At 42.4% G+C, this 16323-nt stretch overlaps 1 pseudogene; it reads left to right on the top strand.

The window, feature by feature from the left end:
• Positions 1–16323, top strand: part of LOC115071669 — a 61328-nt pseudogene that overhangs the window by 21192 nt on the left and 23813 nt on the right.

Raw genomic sequence — 16323 nt, 5'->3', positions numbered from 1 at the left:
AACTTTGTCCTTCAGTGTTGATATTCTGTTTTCCATTTCATTCATTCTAGAGGTGAGGCTTTCCCCTGTTGTTTCAAGTTGACTTATTGAGTTTTTCACTTCCTTCTTCATTTCTGCCTGAGTTTTCTTAAATGTTTCTATCTCTTTTGTGAATTCATTCAGAAGTTTATCCCTATCTTCTTTTAGCTCTTTTATTTGTTTGTTTGTGTGTTCTTTAAATTCATTGAATTCCTTGTGTTTATGGTTGTTCTTTTGAATTCAGTGTCCTGGGTTATCTCTAGGGGGTTCTCCTTGTAGAACTCTTCTACAGGATTGGTGGTCTTTGCTGGTGACATAGTGTTTTGGCTTTCCATTTTATTATTCTTTCATTGTGATTTTGGCATATGAATTTCTTTTGTTGTTTATGATTCTGATATGAAAATTAAGTTGAAGTATGCTTCTGTTTGTATTATCCTGGTGCCTAGATCCTTTCTTTATTGGTTATGTAAAGCTGCTTGGTACAGGGTTCTGGTTCTTTTGGGTTTAATTTGGAGGGAACTGATGGCTTCAGATCAGCTATTCAGGACCCACAGAAGCCCAATTCAGATTCCAGTCAGGTACACTTCAGGCTTCCTTTACCATGTGGAGGCAGTATCCAAGGTCTCTCAGGCAATCCTTTGTATTTTCAACCCTATGCCAGATGGAGGCCAGGGTGGGGCCAGAACTTGGCACTCTCTGGCAGTCTGCTGAAATCCAGCCTTAGCCTACCAAAGTCAGATCTTCCCTGGGGCCTTGGGAGGGGCCTCACAAAATCCCAGGTAGAGGGATGGCATAGCACAATTAGGAGAACCTCACCACCGCTTGGAGGCAGGATCTGGGGGCTGTCAGGCTGTCCCCTGGGTTCTCAGTCCCTCTGGTATTTGGAGGCCAGAAGGAGACCAGAATCCCACACTCTCTGGCAGTCTGCTCAGCTCTGAGCAGCTACCCTGATGGAGGTCCGAACCCACCCTCTCAGGCTGTCAGCTAGGATCTCAGCCTTACCCTACCAAAGCCAGATTTGCCTTGGGACCTTGGGAGGGCCCTCACATAATCTCGGGTAGAGGGATGGTATGGTGCAATTAGGGGAAGCCCATCACCACATGGAGGCAGGATCCCTGGGGCTGTCAGGCTGTCCCCTGGGTTCTCAGGCCCTCTGGTAGTTGGAGGCCAGAGGGGGGCCAGAACCAAAACTCCCTGGCAGTCTCTTACTTGTTCTTTTTCGTTGTAGACCTGCATAATATAGAGAAATAATATTCAATACACAGATTCAATGTTATATTGTCTTGAAATTTCTTCCACCAAAGAAATTAGTACATTGCTTTTCAGTTTAACCTTAGGTAAGTTCTTAGAACAGGGGCAAAAGGCAACCAGACTCTATACAAAAATATCACGTGAATGATCTCTAGTTCAGTTGCTAGAATTGTCCACCTCTGAAGCCTCTTGAGCTGGGTCTCCACAGTTCATTTTTCTCTCAGTACTGCTGTCTTCCAGGCTTCTACTAGAATGACCCATTGAGTTCTGTTTACAGAAGTTAACTGATTTTATAGTCTAAAGTTCCAAAGTCTACTAACAACAAAACAAAACAACTAAATAAACAAACAAAAAATCTGAACAGAGCTAAGTTGCTATGTTCAGTACATATGGCATAGTGTATGCAGGTTTTTATTTTGTTTTGTTTTTTGTTTTTTAAAGACAGGGTCTCACTATGTAGACCTGGCTGGCCTTGGCCTCACAGAGATTTACCTGCCTCTGCCTCCTGAGTGCTAGGGTTAAAGGCATGTGCTACCACGCCCAACTATATGCAGCTTTTTAAAAGATTTATCCTTATTTTAAATTATGAGGGGGTGTGTGTGTGTCTATGTGTGGGTATGCGCACATGTCTGATCATGCCTGCAGAGGCCAGAGGCATCAGATTCTCCTAGAGCTGGAATTATAGGTAGTTTTGAGCTGCCTGACATGGATGCTGGGAACAAACTTGTGTCCTCTGCAAGAACGATATTCATTCTTAACCAATGGGCAATCGCTCCAGCCCCGTATGGCCTGTCACGCACCTCTTCCTACTGTCTCCTAAAGGGCTGGCACACTCTCCTCAGGGGATTACAACTTCAGTTTCTCTTGAGAATGCTGTCTTTCTGAGACTGGCATTTCCATGGCCTCCTTCAGAACCGTGTGCTCCTATTAGCTAACTGACAATAAGAAATCACTCCTCATGGGAGGCCTTGCTGTGTGTGGCAGAGGACACTGAGAATTCTGCTCATAGAATTATGCTCGGCAGCCTTCACACCTATTCCAAAAGCAGACAGTGAGAGACCATCCCAGGTGGTCCTCTGCTCTCTGTCTGCTCTGTGCCTGTCTCAATCAACTCGGCATCACATTCCTTTACCTTGTTATCTCTGTGCTCATGCCTTGCTGTGATATATCAGGGACAGCTCCCTCCTGACTGCTTATTGCCAACTTTATCCAGTCTCTTCTAGTTATCAGCAAAAGCAAAGTTTCTATAGTAGAGATTCTGCTCCCACCTCGTCCCTGTTGTATTCCTGGCTTTGTGGCTTGAGATGCCTTCCAGGGCTCTCCACCTGTCACCCCAGGCTTCCTTCCCAGCCTGGCTGTCCTGAGGCAGTAGTATTACAGCCAGACTGCAGAGCACTCTTTGTTGTGTTCCTCAGAACTGAGCATTCACACTTATTTTATGTCCATGGCTAGTAATGTGAGGTTCCCTAGGACCAGTGGGGAGTCCGCAGCTGGAGGGAGGCACACTGGTGGACACTGTCCTATTTTGCCTTTGCACTGCTGTGTTTGCGTGTTTAACATTTCACCTAGTAACTAGTTGGCAGGCAAAAGTACATGCAATTTTCAGTAGCTGATGATTTCTTTTGAATTTGTTTTTGAATTTAGGAAATATTTAAATTCATCCAGTATCCTATTCATAAAATACCTACAGTATTTATAGACTGTCAGGAGAGCACATTAAAATTTTGATTAAAAAGATGTTTAAGATAAAATAAAATGTTTTCTTTGCCTGGGACACTTCTCATACAAACCTACAGCAATGGTGTCAGCATGCACAAGACCCGTGCAAACATAAGTAGACAAAAACCCAGCACAGAACTGTGAAAATGAACAGCAGGCCCAATCTTCATCAAAGAATTACCGGCAGCTGATTACCACTGGGTGAGGAAGAGCTTATTTTCTTGAAGGGAGGGATTCTTGATAGGCTGACTAGACTCCAGTGGATGAACTTGTACTGAGGGCCTCTGGGGACACTAACTTTACATGATAGACCTTAACACAAATGACAACATATGAACTCCAATGGGGGAGGGGTATGAAAGGGTGCCAAAGGAGACAGGGGTATAAAGATGATTTTCTGTATGAAATACACAAAAATTCAATAAAAATTTTAAAATGTCTTATGTATATTCTAAAAATGCATATATTTAGTTACACGTGATTTACATAAATCACATCACAAGAATCCCAGGGAAGTCTGGTTTATAAGTAATACCTGCTTTACAAATGACAGCTGGTAGGGAGGCCAGGAAAATAGATGTGAAAGAAAAATCTACTTACAAAAGCACTTTCACAATTTATAACACTTTACTGAGTATTAACAAAACCCTTTAAAAAACAGATCCAACACAAAGTAGTTGATGTACACAAACTGATGTATAAGAAAAATCTATTTCTTCATGTATTCTCCCAAGTTTGGATAAAGCTTACCTTGTAGTATGTGAACATTTTAACACCAACGGTAAGTTCAGGGTCCCCAAGAATTATAAAACACCCTGTGTTTAGGGTTATAACTCAGAGGAGGAGCTCAGGCAAATAAGCAGTATAAGAAAGACATTTGCAAAGAAATAGAATTCTCTAATCCCTGATGTCTCATGACTTGATCTAATGGAAGCTATAAAAGAAGAAAAGTCTTTAAGCAGGGGCGTGTCTTTGAGTCTTCCAGAACACAAAGACACATGACAACATAACAGCATTCTACTGGAGAATATAACTGCAACACGTGTGCCTGGTAAGCTAGGGGAGGGCTTCCCTTTTAGGGCAACAAATGAACATCCAAGTAGGCAAACCATTAAACTGAGCTATCGTTGGTATGGCTTGATTCTCTTTGTGTGGCTTTTTGAAAAAAAAAAAAAGCTGGGGCCAGAGGCTGGGCAGTGTACTTGTGTAGCATGTGTAGGACCCTACACAATCCCAAGCACTGAAAGAAAAATTAAAATAGAAATTAGGAAATAAACTGGAAACTTCAGCATTCCAAATAGTGTCTGTCTTTTCTCTAGCCTTTGCTCTATCCAATTAACATATGGCATCTCTTTGTCCTGTTTTGATATGAGGTCTCCTTATATAGCTCACAGTCAGATTGAACTCAATTCTTCTGTCTCTGCCTCCTCTTTGTCTCTCAGGTGCTTTCTTCTCCTCCTGCCTTCCACCATAGGCTGATGCAGCAGGAAGGGCCTCACCATATGCAGCACCTTGAGCTTGGACTTTTCACTCTCTAGAACTGCAGGAGACAAATCTGTGCTCTTCCTACACTGCCTGGTCTGTGACTATTACATAGCAGTACAGGATGCACTGAAATAACCTCACTGTCCCAGTCCTTGCATCTTTCTGCCTTCATTCCTTCCCTTCAGGTACAGGACACATGAGTGTTCTATAACTCTCAGCAGAAACCTAGAAAGGTTTTGTGGTCTGCTTCAGAGGGAAAGGGGTAGGTGAAGTTCTAGTTTCTGTGGCTTGCTTCAGGAAAGGAAGGGTGCTGAGGATGGAGAGAGGCTTTCATGCATCTGTGATTTTTCTCAGTTTCCTTCAGCTTAAAACATTCAGTATGGAGACAAAGATTCACATCTGATCAAATGCAGAGAATAAGTACCTATGAGGTGCCCAGCCCTAAGTGACACATCTATGATACCCAAGACACATTTCTACCCAAGACTCAGGGAACCTCATGGAAGAGGGGACAGAAAGACTGTAAGAGCCAGAGGAAGGCATCTTTTATGAGTTGATGCATTCTAGACACGATAGGGAAGCTGTACCAATGAAATTGCCACTGTATGATAGTCTTAAAAAGATCTGAATAATGATAAAATCAATTTACCTGCTGAGGTGGATGGGGAGAATGTCACAGGGTCCCACCTCTAGATGAAGAGCTACAGGCAGTCAATGGATGTTGAGGGAGGGGAGAATCAGGGTACTTCCTCCCTGAGAGTTTTATCTAATCCCAAATGAACATCCCTAAACACGGATACACAGGAGCACCACTAAATGGACTCAGTGCACATGTAACAATAATAAAGAGGAGGACAAGAAATTGAGAGGGAGTGGAGAGATGCCAGGGGGGTTGTGGAGGAACTGGGAGAGATGAAAATAATGCAAACACAATACTCATTGTATGAAAGTTTCAAAAAACTTAAAGATATTCAGTATGCCTGAGTGCTGTATCTTGGATCAGCATTTCCTATGCCTCTTCAGATATTAACACTCATTGGAGAATCTTGTAGTTAACTGGAGATTGGAACCACAGGATAGACTTCTATCACACATTCCAGGTGCACAGCTGTGAGACTGAATGTAGGAGATGCCCTAGAAATTCTTTTCAGGTGGCCTCTGGTGACATGGCCTTACATAAGACTTTCTTCCTGTCCAGACTTCCTCACTCATTAGCTCTGATTCTTGGATCCACACTACTGAAGCCTGCAACTTCTCCTTTCCCAGAAACTCTGTTGTAGGGGAAGAACACAACTAAAATGAGCCGTAGAGGAACAGTACCAGAAGCATTTGTTTTAGAAGGGAGAACTTGGTTCTGTTAGTATTTTCTAATCCGCTCTTCCAAAGACATTAAAAAACCACTGAAATCTACCTGAAAACTTTATATCCATGCTCAGATGCCAAGGAGCTCAGAAAGTAGCCTACTGTGAATAGTGATAATCAGATATATAGAGATTAGAAACGCATGTGCAAACATCTTAATGTCAATTGCATTAAAATGATTTTTTCTGTATGAAACTGTGTATTTTAATAATGAAATGGAGATCTTTTTTAAAGGTCAAAACCTCATTTAATTTTATGTCTTAGAGGGTTTATAGTGAGTACACTATTGTATGACTGTAATAATTCAACTGTAAACCTAAAAATTACAGCCAATTTTGAAAGAGATTCATCTTAGCTCAGAAAATTGTTATTGAATATGTCAATGCTGTTGTAATGAGATTTGTCTTCTAAGTATGTGGTTATTAAATAAATAATTTTAAAAAACCGCACAAATCATCTTCCTATGATGACCCTGAAGGCCACAAGTATAGATGAGAAAGCAGCAAGTTTTATCTGTTGGTACTGCCCTGGACAGCTCCCACGATCTCCTTGTAGGACATTAGATATTCCTTGCCTGTCTGAACCAGATTTGGATTTTGTTATTGTAGCCAAAATCATTCCTCCTTGGTACAGTAGAAAAGAAGTAACCAGATTTAGAATCTTAGAATGTTGATTAAAGTCCTGCCTCCAACGTCTTGACTTCAGCAGGCACACTAGGGCAGCCTTGCAGAGCCTCTCCCTCTTCCATATGAGTTCAGGGGCTGTAAGACTGAACTGGAGGAGGACTGTTGTTCTCCACATGTCCTTGGGGCCACCAGCATTTTACTCCCATGGTTTTCTTACTTATTATATAACCATTTATTTTCTGTAATAAGAATTAGACGCACATACAAATAACCTAGAGAAAAAGAATGGTAGAGTTCTTATCTCGTAGTCCTTCATGATTCTCAACTGTTTTTTATTTTCACAAAGTGTTTTCCTAGGTTTGGCTTTCATTTATTCAGTTTTGTTTGGCAGAAATAGTGCAGTAGTTTGCAAAAATGCAAAGCATAAAGGGAAATTAAATAACTATACCTCAGCAAACCCAGCCCCATTTTATGGAAACAGGAAGAACAGTTGTTATTTATGCCTGTCAATACATATTTGTTTGAGGATTTTTGTCTCTTTGGAAGGTGCAACAATGCAGTCAGAACTGCATTGGCCCCAAGGTAGAGCTGTCAAGAAAAATCACCAAGAGGAAATTGCTTCATTAAAAATTAACTTTCCTTTGTTCATTAAGATCTATCCAGATGGTGATTCAGTGTTTTCAAGGCAGACACCCACATAGGATTTTGTTTGACACTGAAGAATGACTGTTTAGATCCTGAGTGGAAGTTTCCACTCTGGTCTCTGATTACAACTATTGTTGATTTACAGATCAGCAGGTGCCATGCCAGTCTGTGATTGAGCAGCCAGAGAGAGGCATAATAAGGTGACTTAGTGCATGTCATGAGGTGTGTACAGGAAGTGCAGGCAGAATGTAGGGTGAAGACTGGTCACACGGAAGTAGCCTGCCCTGCCTCACCCTGCTCTGCTGTCTCCAGCATCATCCATAAACTTGATTAGAAACCTGTCTTACTTATCCTTTATAAGAGCCCATTAAAGGGGGAGAGTCTGGGCATGGTGGTGCACACCTTTAATCCCAACACTCGTGAGGCAGAGGCAGGCAAATCTCTGTTAAATTAAGACCATTCTGGTCTACATAGTGTGTATCAGTCCAGCTGGGGCTACAGGGAGACCCTGTCTCAAAAAGACCAAAAAAAAAAAAAGAGGACCAAATAAATTAGTTCACATTTTAGCTTTTGTAGATCTTCATATGTGGCAGGTGCTACTCTTTTGTATACTGTGCACAGGAAGTCAATGGTAGATGTTAATAATCATGTACTGCTTGACAATGGGGTTGATGCACTGAGAAATGCATCAATACCATTTCTTCATTGTGCAAACAGTGTCCTTATCCAACTTAGATGGTAGATCCAATACACGTAGGCTAGATAATGTGACTTATTCTGCCTAGACTACAAACCTGCACAGCATGCTGCCTTACTGAGCACTGTAGATAACTGTAACACAGTGACAAGTGTTTGTGTTAACCTAGAAGAAGCTCAGTGAAAAATTCGATGGAAGATACCGTTTATACCTGTATCAGCTCAAGAACGTGAGGACTGGTTGTGCTGCAACATGAGGCAATGTGAGCTTCAGTTTTGTTACAATATTACGGGCTATGTTGAGTGTGTGGTTGACTGACTGAATGTCATTATGAGGCACATGGTTGTAGATATTTGGAGGAAGAGAAGATGACAATTTTCCTTGGTCACTTAGAAAATGGATACAACTGAAATTCAAAATGAAGTTTGTCTGACTTAAAGTCATTTGTTTTGCTCCTCACTAGTGTTTAGTATAGTGATTAAAATATGTGGGATGGAGCTGTGTTTGAATACTAGCTTAGGCAATGACTAGCAACATGCTTGGGCAAGTAATGCGGGTCCTTATCTCCTCTGTTTTGTCACCTACAGAAGCAGCTATGGCTTTCCTTGACTTTGAGTTGTATTGCCTTAATTCATGGTGTTGAGTATATTTCTTTGCTCTTCTTGACCACTGTCTTAGTTTTTTCCTATTGCTGTGAAAACAAACCAAGACAAAACCAACTTGAGAGTTTATTTTGGCTCATAGTTTAAGCGCACAATTTATCATGCCAGAGAAGTCAAAGCAGCAGGACACGGTCAGAATGAAACAAGATTCTTGGCCAAAATAATGGCTCCTAGCCTAGTCCCTGATAGAGTCTTCTTCCTCATCCCTGAAACTTCATGAACTATACTTCCACTATCCACATTTTTCACAGCATTCTAGTCTTCCAAACTTCTACCATAATGTCTCATTAAGCTCTGTTGATAGCATGCTAGGGCTTCTCTAGTCCAAAGTATCAAACTCTTTCAAATTCTTCCACAAACTGGTTTCAAAGGCCTAAGAACCACATAGTTAGGTTTATCACACTAGGAATTTTAATGTAGCTGAGGTCTGTGCTGCAAGAGTCTGTAATAGATGAAGAGATTAGTACCATTAAGGAGAGGCCTCCTTCTCTGTACTGTAACAGTGGGAAGGGCACCCTCAGGGCAAGACCCTACCCAGCTATGCCTCCTTAGGCCTTTCCAAAGGAAACAAAAGGCCTAAGGAGTTTTCTGTTCCTAGAAACATCGACATACAAAAGTTGCTATAAGTGTCATTCAAGGTGGACAAGAGTCCATCCCAAATTGGCAGCTGAACTTGGCAGTGTTGCCCATGTGATACTGGGTTTAGAAGCATGAATATGCAAGAGTGTGTGTGTGGGGGGGGTGGTGGTCCTGGATTTCTCCTCTGTGGTTTCAGAGCTGCTGAGGCCAGGCATTGTGTGCTAGTGAGGAAGTCACTAAGCAAAGTCCCTAGGAGGCCACTGTGTGAAGCTGAGAAAGGGAAGTCTTGGGTTTCAGTAGAGATCTCAAAATGCTGGAGATAACAGAACCCTGAGACGTCTGCCAAGGAAAGCTGTGTACAGAAAGTGGAATGAGCCCCAAAAGGAGATGTATGTTACAGTTAGTAGAACTGGAGGGGTGGAGCCATCTAAGTCCAGACATCAGACATGGAGCTGCAGGATTTGGTGTTTCCCTGATGGTTGTAGTCTTGCTTTGGTCTGGTATTTCCTCATCACGCTGCCATTTCCTGCTTTGGAAATTAGGATGCACATTCTTTGCCATTCTATGTTAAGGGTATGTAATTTGCTTTTTAATCTTGCAGGGAGGTACAGTTAAGAGATTGCTTTGAATCTCAGGAGAAACTGGACTTTTTGACAGTATTGAGATTGTTAAAGACTATGGGAACTTTTAAAGTTGGGGTAAATGAATTTTTCATTATGATATGGTCTTGAACCTAGGAGGGGCTGGGGGGGAAAGTGGTGGTTTGAATGAGAAATGTCTCCAAAGGCTTGAATACTTGGTCCCCAGTTGGTGGTATTCCTTGGTAGGTCAAGGCATCAGAAAAGGCATACACAGGCTCTGGGTAACATGTGAAAGAAGGCAAAGAAGAGAGAGGAATGACTCAGAAATAATGACTGACCCAGGGAACCTCCAGGTGGCTTGTAAGGGGTGGTAATTCTAGGAAGGAAAAGTGCATTATCTCATTAAAGGGATAATTATTCCACCTATGTCTTTAACCAGGCTTCAGGTGAGCCTAGGGGTGGTCCCACCTTCCTGAGAGGTGGCCTTTGGTCACATGATGGTGTGGCCCACCTAGATTAACACATTTATATTTGGGTAGCTTGGAATGTTAGGTGTCCACCCAGGCCAGATGTTTTAGCTTTTTGATCAGAAGGATTAGTTTTCTCATGCTGGGCCTTTGCTATTGCTGTGCTATTCCTTGCTTCAAAGAGGTAACCCTAAAGTCATTTAGGAGATTGGTTGACCTTGGGGAACAGATATCAGTCATTTTAACCATGAAAATATAGAGATCCATTTCCAGATATGTTTACCATAAGGGATTATTAATGTCTGAGCTAGAGTTTCAGTTCCTGCCCTCATGTGCAGTCTCGAGGCAGGGGTGCTCATTTGAAGGGAGATGAGAGCTCCCTCTGGCATTTCTGGTCAGAGAACCAAGGACATTTCTGGAATTGCTACTTCTGGGCTTCCCACCCTGAGCTGCCTGTCCAGTTTCTATCTCTTGTTCTCATCATTCATCTTCTGTGACATTTTATTTCCTCTTAATTTTTAGATGTTTTTAGAGTTCACTATTAGACCAACTTTTAATATTTAAGTTTCTTCTATATTTATGCCCCTGAATCATTTTTTAAACCTTAGGGCTCTGCAAGCATTAGAAACTCTGATAGTTTTGCAGAAAGTCCCAAGTATCTGTTCACTGAAGGTATATTACAGTCAATGGTCTGAACAGAATGTTCCTTAAGATTTCCTCAATACTATAAAGTGAAGATGGTGAGTAATAGCTTTCCATATAATTAAAGCAGCAGAGGATGTCCTGGAATCTTTAAGAGTGCAGTATATCCAATGATGAGCATCTGTTTTTGTGATACAGAGACTCAGAGCCGGACACATTAAAGTAAGCACAGGCATATCCGTTAAATCAAAATGTGTGGCCTAAGGGTAACATTATAAAATGTGACCGATTTATGGAATGATCACTAAGGAGACTTAATTTTGCTGCTTTCAATATTCTAATCTTAATAGGGGGTTGAAATCAATGTACTATATCTTTTGAATGGTGATGAAGCAGTTTGGGGTGATATAAATTACTGCATTTATTTTTTATAATTTCCTTCATTGAAAGTGCCAACAAAACAATGTAGACCTTCATTTTGTGTATTTTGATAATGTAACTATGTAGAGAATTAAACACACAGAAAAACGGAAGTTTATTTTTGCAGTCTATTTTTATTATATTTATGCAAGGAGCTGTTATGCCTACTGTCTATGGGGATGCATTTCAATCTCAATAAAAGTCAGTGCCCTTAAATCTTAAATCAGGGTTTGCTTAAATCAGCTATTCTTATACTATGAGTGACTTCTCAGGAAAATACACCTATTTTCTTGGTGAATATTTCTTTTTCCTGATTTTTTTCTACTTCAATGACAAAGAAATAAAGCCCATCTTGGCTCAACAAATCTTTGGAGATGTTGCTTGATGAAGTTTTCATGGTTAGCAATTGATCTTCAGTATGTATATGCCTGTGGTTTTGCCTTCAGATTAATTGGTACAAACTGAGGGAAGGGGTAGGAGATACCAGCTGCATTGCCCATCCCAGTGTTAGAAACACCAGGCTTCATCTGTAGGTGCTGGTTAGAGCATTTCCTACCATTCTGAAGTGTCCTAGTTTGTATGCTGCGCTGGATAGCTTTAGTGTCAACTTGACACACCTGGGTTGAGGGAGCCTCAATTGGGGAATTTCCCTCATTGGACTGGCCTGTGGCCATGTCTGTGAGGGATCTTCTTGATTGCTGTGTGATGTGGGAGGGCCCAGCGCATTGTGGGTGGTGCCACCCCTGGGCAGATGGGCCTATGTTGAATAAGAAAGCAGGTTGAGCAGGGGCCAGGAGAGCAAGCCAGTAAGCGTTCCTCCATGGTCTATGCTCCAGTTCCTGCTTCCAGGTTCCTGCCCTGAGTTCCTACCTTGGGCTCCCTGATGAACTGCGATGTGGGAGATGTAAGCTGAATAAATCCTTTCCTCCCCAAGTTGGTAGTGGTCAGATTATTTTGTCACAGCAATGAAGAACAAACTAGGACAGATGCCAAGTTATGTCATCACTCTACATTTATCTAGCTGCTGCTCCTGATAAGAATGTCTGAGAATTTTAAGTTCTTTATTGAACAGAGGCAGACATGTCTCTATTTCAGGGTTTAGCCTCAGGGTGGCTGTGCCTTTGCTCAGATGAAGGCTGGTATTCTAAATACTTTCTGAAGTTGAAAATCATCTAACAAAATTTTCTAAAGATATGCAACATACATTAGCTTAATGTAAATTTTTTTACATTAAGTCATTTAGAAAAGCAGATTTAAATCCCAAATATTAGTCAAGCAAAAATTTTATTCACTAACATTTTAGGAAAAAGATAAAGGTGGTTTTTAACCTGAATTTACATTATTGGCTTAATTGTGGCTGGTACTCTTTCTGTCCAGTCTTCCATGCCTCTTATTTTATAATTTATTGCTTTATAATGAGAAAAAAATGATTTGAATTAATGGCCCAAGAGTCTGCAGAATTGTGAATAAAAAAGTTATATTACCAAATAGTCATAAACATTAGAAAATTTCAAGAGAGAAGTTTCAGAGGAATATTTTAACAGCTAAAATTTCAACAAACTATATATTCAGTTTCCTGAGCACTGAGCCTAATGTAGACTCATCTGTAAAGTATGTTGTATCAGTTAGCTTTCTAATCCTGTGATTAAAACACCGATTAAAACTAACTTGGGGAGGAAAGGGTTTATTTTATCTTATGTCTCCCAGGTCAGAGTTCATGACTCAGGGAAGTCAGGTCAGGTACTCATGGTAGGAATCTGGAGGCAGGAGCTGATTGGAGGATTACCAATTACCAACTTGCTTCTCTGGCCCATGCTCATCCTGCTTTCTTATACACACAGGCCCATCTGTCCAGGAGTGGCACCACCCACAGTGGAATGTCCCCTCCGGAATCACTCAACAATCAAGAAAATGTCTCACAGACACGGCAGCATTCCAATACAGTGGAATCCCATCCTCAGCTGTTTACCTCAAACCAGGCATGTCGAGTTGACAACTGAGACTATCCAGCATGTATTTCATGAAATGTGCATTATTGTTTACTTCAACAAGAGCTAAAATCATTATTATCTTCCTGGAGTATACAAACTAATGTTGCCTGGTTGTTTACATTAACTTTGATATGTGTGACCATGTCTAAACACTGACAAAGCAGGTGTCTATCAATAAACACAATGTCCTAGATACCGTTTGCCGGACTTGGGATGCATTAGTGAATTAGACAGAGAAAAACTGCTGCCTTGTGATCTTATAATTTAATAGAAAAAGAGAGAAATTAAAGTAAAAAATATAGTAAATACACAGTACAATATTTTAGTTGGAAATAAATATTGTATAAAAAAGAAAATGAGAGTAGGGTAAAGACAAGTACACGAGAAAAATCATACAGCCACAAATAGCTTTTGCAGAAGCATTATGAAATCAGCTGTGTACCACCAATCGCTGTAGTATGTTTTAGAAATTTAACTCTTGGCCAGTGTCCCATTTTGAAATTATAGAGCATAGAGTTGCTTCATAAAACAACAAAAATAAGCTGACAAAAGTAGTTAGGGTATAGAACGAGTCTAGAATGAAGAACTCGATGCTCCCTGCTTCCCAACTTTGCATTGCTTCTTTTCCATAGTTCTGGAGTTTCATGGCTGTTGGAGGCCAAGCCTTAAGTGTACCCCTGCCCCAGTTTGAAACAACCAGGTGGCCTTGTAAAAACATGTTTTTCTTGCCCTGATTTTTTTCTACATTTTACTTCCTTATCTTGTGAAACCACCGGGGCTCATTCATGACTGTAGTGGAAATTCCCCAGCAGGGCCTTGCCGCCTTCCACTCCCCCCGCCTTCTCTCCGCCCTTTACCTTCCCCCCCCCTCTGCTTTACTATATTAACACTGTGTGATTGCTCAATAAAAGAGACTTGATCAGAATACTGTCTTGTCTCCATTTCTTCATGCCCCCTGTCTATTCATTCCTCCAGGTTCAGTCTCGGTGCCCCACACTGTCGCTCCGTGGGTTGGGGCATCTCTGGCGCCCAACATGGGGCTCGAGGAAGACCACCGAGAGGAACGTCAACCACAGAGAACCTGCGCAGGCACCCCCCACGAACCCCCAAGATCGCCACGGAACGACCGCTGTGAGACAGATCGGTAGAAGAGAAGGTAAGGTTGACGCACCCAATAGATAGGCATTGTTAGTGCTTGAGATTCTCAGTCCCACAATAGGGAGGGACCCCAGCTCCTGAGAAATTGCCAGCTTGCTTGGAGTAGGAGGAGCGGTGTACTTGTTCCTTCTAAGCCGTCCACCGAAGATCTACGGTTACTAACAGGCGACCAGGTCTGTCGGGTGTGTGTCAGCACTTATACTGACTGGCGAGGCTCACGCAAGGGCGATTCTCAGACAGCATGGGCAACTCTTTGGATTCTCAGGGACAATTTCTTCAGGGACTCAAGGAGTCCCTCAGAGCACGAGGGATTAAGGTTTCAGGAAAAGATCTTAAACAATATTTATCCTTTATTCATGATACATGCCCTTGGTTCCCCCTGGAAGGGACAATCGACCGAAAAAGATGGAAAAGAGTAGGCGATGCACTTCAGGATTATTATCGGACCTTTGGACCTGAGAAGGTTCCCGTAACTGCCTTTTCTTATTGGAACCTTAAGAACCCAAACAGACCAACATTGGCCTCTCCGAGGAAACTGAAATCGAGCCATCTGAGGGCCCAGGGCCCTGTGATGAATGTTACAAAAGAGGGAACATCTGCAACAGGCTGCCTTTCCCCCGGGCCTCTTAGCTCAGATACAGAATGCCGCACTCAAGGCATGGCTGCGTCTTCCCCCTAAGGGGCCCGCCACTTCCTCGCTGGCTAAGATATGCCAAGGGCCAGATGAGTCATACACTGACTTTATCAGCCGCCTCACCAGAGTGGCCGAAAGATTAGTCGGGGAATCTGAAGATAGTGCCTTTGTTAAACACTTGGCCTATGAAAATGCTAATTCAGCATGCCAAGAAGACATCAGGCCCCACAGGCAGGGCCCTCTTTCTGACTACATTAAATTATGTTCAGGAATTGGGACAGCCCATGCAATGGGCCTTGCGATAGGAGCTGCCTTTCAAAATTTTACTAGGGATAAAACTTGCTTCAATTGCAAACAACCTGGTCACTTTTCTAAAGAATGCCCTGCTGGGTCCAAAGCCCCACGCAGCTTGCCCAAGACCATTTGCCCTAGGTGCAAAAAGGGGCGCCATTGGGCCAATGAATGCCGCTCTAAAACTGATAATGAAGGAAAAACCCTAGCCCCTAGGCAGGGAAACTTCTCACGGGGCCAGCCCCTGGCCCCATCAAAGGGATTGAACCCTGGGGCTATCAGGTTCACCCCACCAGCACAGATCAGGAATTTAGCTCCCTCCTCAGAGTTATCCCTGGGAGTACCGGATTGGACCTCTGTGCCTCCACCTCTACAATATTAATTCCAGAACTAGGGTTTCAACTCATATCCACAGATATTTTTGGGCCATTTCCACCTGAATTGACAGGATATGTAATAGGCAGAGGAGGCATGCTCTTGGAAGGTCTCCAAATAGCCATGGGAATAATAGATAATAGCTTCACTGGACAACTTGCACTTTTAGCCCTTTCCACTCTTGGGCCCATAAAAATTAATCAGGGGGACCGAATTGCGTACCTCCTACTACTCCCTGCCAATACAGATGCCCATTCTAGTACTTCCTCCCCCGGGCCTCCTGGGCCTTCAGAGATATATTGGGCCCAACAAGTTACTGAAGATAGGCCTATGTTCACCCTGTGGCTAGATGATAAGCCCTTTAGGGGACTCATTGATACTGGGGCCGATGCTACAATTATCTCTGAGCAACACTGGCCTAAGGAGTGGCCATGCATGGTTTCCATGACTCATCTAAAAGGAATAGGCCAGACCTCCCACCCTAAGCAGAGTTCTAAGATCCTTACTTGGAAGGATGAGGAAGGAAATACAGGCCAAGTTAAACCTTACATCATACCAGGGCTGTCCCTTAACCTGTGGGGTCATGATATTCTATCTCAGATAAAACTTCTGATGTGCAGCCCCAATGAGATAATCACTCATCAAATGCTAAAACAGGGATTCTTGCCTGGACAGGGACTAGGCAGGAACTCTCAGGGAATAAGAGACCCTATACAGCCC

The sequence above is a fragment of the Nannospalax galili genome, unplaced genomic scaffold, assembly GCF_000622305.1.
Source record: "Nannospalax galili isolate Female #2095 unplaced genomic scaffold, S.galili_v1.0 scaffold639, whole genome shotgun sequence".
Classification (NCBI taxonomy): Eukaryota; Metazoa; Chordata; class Mammalia; order Rodentia; family Spalacidae; genus Nannospalax; species Nannospalax galili.
This window is presented reverse-complemented; position numbering and strand designations above follow the sequence as displayed.